The sequence below is a fragment of the Siphateles boraxobius genome, unplaced genomic scaffold, assembly GCF_051911475.1.
Source record: "Siphateles boraxobius isolate OS27281-9 unplaced genomic scaffold, OSU_SipBor_1 65, whole genome shotgun sequence".
In the NCBI taxonomy this organism is placed as follows: domain Eukaryota; kingdom Metazoa; phylum Chordata; class Actinopteri; order Cypriniformes; family Leuciscidae; genus Siphateles; species Siphateles boraxobius.
In genome coordinates, this window is record NW_027509192.1 from 12926317 (window position 1) to 12932316 (window position 6000).

Genomic DNA, 6000 nt, shown 5'->3' on the forward strand with positions numbered 1-6000 from the left:
CCATCCATCGTAAACGAACTCCAAACGGCTCCTGTGGGTTAATAAAGGCCTTCTGAAGCTAAACGATGAGTCTGTGTAAGAAAATGTTTCACATTTAAACCAAACGAACATACGGATTCCACTTGAGTGTAAAGCGCAACTTATGCGAGTAATGCGACGTACTGCTGATATTTACACTACTGATATTTCGTTTTGCTTCAGCAGTGGTCGTGGGCGGAGCATGAGCAATATGACATCATATTGTTTAGAAAATCCAAACAGCTTGAATTTTGAGTGTTTAAGCTTTTTGACGATTAAAAAAAAAGGAGCGAATTAATTTTTTTCATTGAATGGTGGTTCTGTCCACACACAGCAAAGACACATTTATATGCAAACACCATATACAAGTGAATTTTGCATCTGATGACCCCTTTAACCCACAGGAGCCGTTAGGTGTTTGTTTACGATGGATGGATGCACGTTTTTGAGCTTCAATCTGTTGGTTGCAATCCACTGCCATTATAAAGCTTGGAGGAGCCAGGATATTTTTTAACATAACTCTGATTGTATTCGTCTGAAAGAAGAAAGCCATATACACCTAGGATCTTTCTAACTAGTTCAACTTCCTTGCACATGCACCTTGAATTTTTTGTACTTATTAGTTTGTCCACAAGCTGGCAACACTGGTCTGGGCTGTTGTTTCACAAAAATGAAAAAAAAAATATGAAACCGATTAGATGAAACAACAACAAACTACTGGAGACGCAAGAACAACAAATGATTGTGTTGATGAGAACTTGTATGAAGGGGTTAAGAGTTACACACAACTTTAGTTTAAAATATATCAAAGACATTTTATCACTAATGCAGACACTGGACAAGGGGGAAACTTTCTCGTGCGCATGTGTTGAGCGCCTGATGAATGAATTAATTTAATGTCAGACTGTGGAGCCGATCTCAGCGATCTCAGCTCTGCTAGTAAAGTGTTTGCGACATGGACAGAATTACACGTAGTAACTGATCAGTTGCCAAACATTGTCCCCTGGTGTCGCGTTGTACACAGGCCCTCAGTGGCTGCATCGGCCCGGGTGTCCACTTTGGTGCCTTGCCCTGATCGTTCCATCTGTCTCCAAATCATCAATGGTTTGGAACAAAAAGCTGGAGTCTTGCAGACTGGGTCAATAGGGGCATGCTGGATTGTATGGCAGCATTTGAAACAATCAGGTCAAGGTCAGATGTGTTATTGTGTGCCACCTACTTGGGTGAAGGTCTGCACAGACACAGACAGACGGCAACAGACACTTCGTCGAGTTTGGTCGGATCAGTGTGTTACTCCTGTCGGAGCTTGTTTTCACTGATTCACCTGTTTCACCGATCAGCCAATCACATGGCAGAAACTCAGTGTATTTAGGCATGTAGACATGGTCAAGACGATCGGCTGAAGATCAAACTACGCATCAGAATGAGGAAGAAAGATGATTTAAGTGACTTTGAACGTGGCATGGGGTTGTTGGTGGTAGACGGGCTGGTCTGAGTATTTCAGAAACTGCTGATCAACTGGGATTTTAAACATAAACATCTCTATGTTTTATAGAGATTGGTCTGAAAAGAGAAAATATCCTGTGAGCGTTAGTTCTGTGGGTGAAAATGCCTTGTTGATGCCAGAGGTCAGAGGAGAATGGCTAGACTGGTTCCAGCTGATAGAAAGGGAACTCAAATAACCACTGGTTATAACCGAGGTCTGCAGAAGAGCATCTCTGAACTCACAACATGTCGAACCTTGAAGCAGAAGAGCGACAGAAGCAGAAGACACACCGGTGATACTCCTGTCTAGGGGTGTAACAATACATCGATATGGATCGATGCATCGATCAAAAGTCTAACGATACGATGCATCGATGCCACACACAAAATATCGATTATACGGTACCTTTATTTTGACACTCTCCACATCCTCACACGGAACTTTTCTCAGCTGAAATAGACACCTGACAAGATTGACAGAACCCTTTGTCACAAAAGCGGGTATTTTCCACTGTCAAGGCATCGCGACTTCATCTTTTACAGCAGAAACGACAAGCACCCTTGTTTGTGAAATCAACCCGAAAAGTCTGTGTTAGCGAATCAGTGCGCACTGCGCAGTATTCAGGTCGGGTGACAAGGCTGCTAGTCACTTTGAAAAGACGCGCTAGCTGCGAGGAGTTTCGTCAAAGCTGATTAAAAGTGATCGAGGATGGATTTCAACGAACTTGATGAACTTCATGGCGTAAAAGGAAAATAAGATCTGAAACTTTTTCACGGAATCTTGCTAAAACAGCAGGTTAGTGGTGAGGGAAAAGCTCTCTGTATCGCGTGTACGTTATTCACAACAACAAAGTTTGACAGGCGTCTAACGTTAGATGTCAGCTGAGGAGATTAACGTTACAACGATTAAGTGTTTTATTAAGTATCATAGCAATTACTAGGCTTTGTTTAACTCTGAAACATGAAATGTGGAGTTATCTGCTTTTGACAGACACACACACACACAAAAAATATATATATATATATATATATATAAAATACTTTCAATGCACTTTTATTTGATCATTTACCTGTATTTTTTTGTTATTATTACTTAATCAAAACAACCTCTTCTGTTATAGTTCATTTGCAAAAACAGATAACTCCGTTCTTGTTCATTTTCATATAGGCTATCATGTTTTTTTTTTACTTGTAACTTGTAACAAACAACTTGTAAATGTCCCAATTGGGAGAGGGTGTGCCATTTTCAAAGAGTTTAATTAAACTTTCATATATTTTTGGATGCATTTGTGAGTTAATAAACGTAACTGGTTGTGTAAACTTGGCACATAATATCTAAATATCGATAAATCGATTGATAACCCTGAATCGAATCGAATCGTAATCGTATCGCAGAATTTTTTGAGGTATCGGCAATAATCGTATCGCTGGCTGAGAGAATCGATATCGTATCGTATCGTGATGAACTGTCCGATTAACACCCCTACTCCTGTCAGATGAGAACAGGAAACTGTGGCTACAATTTGCATGGTCTCACCAAAACTGGAGAGTAGAAGTTTGGAAAAACGAGCCTGGTCTGATGAGTCTCGATTTCTGCTGCGACATTCAAATGGAGGGTCAGAATTTGGCGTAAACAACATGAAAGCATGGATCCATCCTGCCTTGTATCAACGGTTCAGGCTGCTGGTGGTGTAATGGTGTGTTGGATATTTTCTTGGCACACTTTGTGCCCTTTAGTACCAATTGAGCATCGTTTAAACACCACCAGTATTGTTGCTGACAATGTCCATCCCTTTATGATCACAGTGTATCATCTTTGATGGATACTTCCAGCAGGATAACACGCCATGGCACAAAGCTCAAATCATCTCAAACTGGTTTAACATTGACAATGAGCTCACTAAACTCAAATGGCCTCCATGATATGTATCATGGATGTGCAGCCGACAAATCTGCAGCAACTGCGTGATGATTTCATGTCAATATGGACCAAAACCACGGGGGAATGTTTCCAGCACCTTGTTGAATCTTTTCATCGAGGAATTAAGGCAGTTCTGAAGGCAAAAGGGGGTTCAACCCGGTACTAGCAAGGTGTACCTAATAAAGTGGCCGATGAGTGTGTGTATATACATATCCTAAAATGCACATAAATATACTGTACTAATATACTTTTAAATTACCATTACGAAAAACTCAGAGACAAAATAAAGGGATGCTTGACATATAAAGCCTGTCTGCACATTGTCAGAAATGTCTAACTTAAATGGATGTAAGTCTCCTGTTACAGAGAAGCTGTTAATAAGAAAAGAAAATATTTTTCAAGGTATTCAATGCGTTCTTGTGAGTGCTGTTTGATGCTAAAACAAACTGACAAGAGTGTTAGAGGCCAAGCTTGAATTCAGGCCTCCAATAACTTCCCGAAAGACTTTCATTCTTAAGCAACCACAAGCACACAATATTAACACTGTTATATAAGTTAAGATCATTCAGGAGTCAACATCAGGAATCTAAAGGCCATGTTCAGACAGCAGCAGAATACGGTTGTCAGTCCACCATTTGACTCCTTAATACGCTATGTTCACACACAGTTCAGTTATTTTAAGGACTACGAAAACCTGTGCTGTGTAAACGCAACTGGACTGGACAACTAGTTGTCTGTCATACAGTGTTAGAGAGCTGCTCTGCACAAACAAAGATATGTAAGATATGGTATCTGATTTTACAAACATACTCTTTTGGCCAGCTACGAAATTCCCAATATTTTTTTGGGAATTTCAAGGCAAAGCAAGGCAAAGCAACAATATTTCATAAATCTAATGAAGCTTAAAAGTGCAGTCAGTAATTTTTTGTCATAAAAGTACAAGTAGTGTTGGACTCTATACTGACACCTACTGGTCTGGATGTATGGCATTTGTTTACTAACTGCAGTTGTTTATCTTTTGTTTTGTCTCTTTTCCTGTATGTTTCTCTGTTTATGCTTCCATTTATTTTTTATATAGCATTTAAGCACTTGCTTAAAGTGCTATAAAGAAAGCAGTATTTTTGCAATAAGTAATAAGTATTGTATTAGTAACTCTGGTCACATGATCTCAAAATGGCGCCTGAGGCGGTTACCCACTCCATGTAAAATAAGAGTTATTTTTTGGAAATTGATCTGCCTAGAGCAGTGATTCTCAAACTTATATGATTAAACAATATTTTGAACAATTCAACAATATGGACAGCATATTTACTTCTAGAATGATGACAAATGTGCTCCATTAAAGTTACAATTTAAGGAGTACAGTTTCGGGAAGCAGTCCTGTGCAAATATTTTAAACTCAAATATAATATTTTTTCAAAGTATTTATTTATTTAGTACCTAGCCACTTTGTGACCAGCAATAATGTCAAACGAACTGTACATTACACTTTATTTACCTTGATTTATTTTTTATAATTATAAATAAGTAATTTTGAATCTCCCTAGAAATTTAATGCAACCACTTGGTTGAGAACCACCAGTCTAGTGTAGCCTTAAATTCATCTCAGCATTTTTAAAAAAAAATCCAAAACTGTTATGCATTTCTAAAACTTTATTTGAGAAAAAAAAATGACTGAGTGCACCTTTAAGCTCAAATAAAAGAAAAAAAATAAATACTGAGCTCAACAGCCCGGCTCTGGGCCTAAAAGCACCATTGGATAGCTAGTAGGTTGTTGACAGGTACCTTCAGCCCATAGCACCTAAAGTATACAGACAATATATTAAAAGCATCTATAGGTCGAATAACCAAAGAGCCTTCTTGACACACACACACAAAAACACACACATGCTGATTTCTGCCAGGGATATGTGCATACAGAGGCAATGCACATGAATGCATCCACCTATCATCCTCCTCTTACATCAACTACAGCCTAATAATAGGATATATTTTATCATTATTTTGTAATCCACAAACGGCTTTTTTCCCCTGTCAGCCTGTTACGCAACAGTCCCAACCCATACTGATATATAGTCATATAATGTGTGTACAGACAAAGAAAATTCAATCCCCAATCATATCGCAATGCATTGGATGATGATGCGCTGGAAAGACGCCCTTACCTCAAATCCCGCATATAATCGGCTATTTATTGTGCCACACAAGTTCCTTTGTTGAAACTGGCCTCAATTGGGAAAATAAATAAATAAAAACAGTGTATACCCGCAATATGCGTCTTATAGCGGTCCGGCCACGTACAGAAGACAGGTGCACCTGCGCAAGGATCCCTACAGCCTCTTATTGCACGCACAGATGCTCCTTATGCCAATAGGCTATTATTTAAGACGCGTCTTACCGTTCCTCAGTCAGTCCTTAGTGTAGCCTATTCCTCATCGTCCATATATCAGTCCGCTCGAGAATGGCTTTGAAATCATATGCCCAGCCCGCTGTATTCGTTCACATCCTCATGTCATTCACTGATGCAGCAGAGCCAGCGAAGACACGCCCACCTCATCTCGTACCCCCACTTGAAT

At 39.4% G+C, this 6000-nt stretch overlaps 1 protein-coding gene across 1 annotated transcript in view; it reads right to left on the reverse strand.

Moving 5' to 3' along the window:
- otud7a (OTU deubiquitinase 7A) overlaps positions 1 to 6000 on the reverse strand; it is an 83677-nt gene extending 77677 nt beyond the window's left edge. The window contains exon 1 of the mRNA XM_077211086.1: positions 5823 to 6000. The gene's annotated coding sequence lies outside the window, so the exon portion shown is untranslated. The remainder of the gene's footprint in view (positions 1 to 5822) is intronic.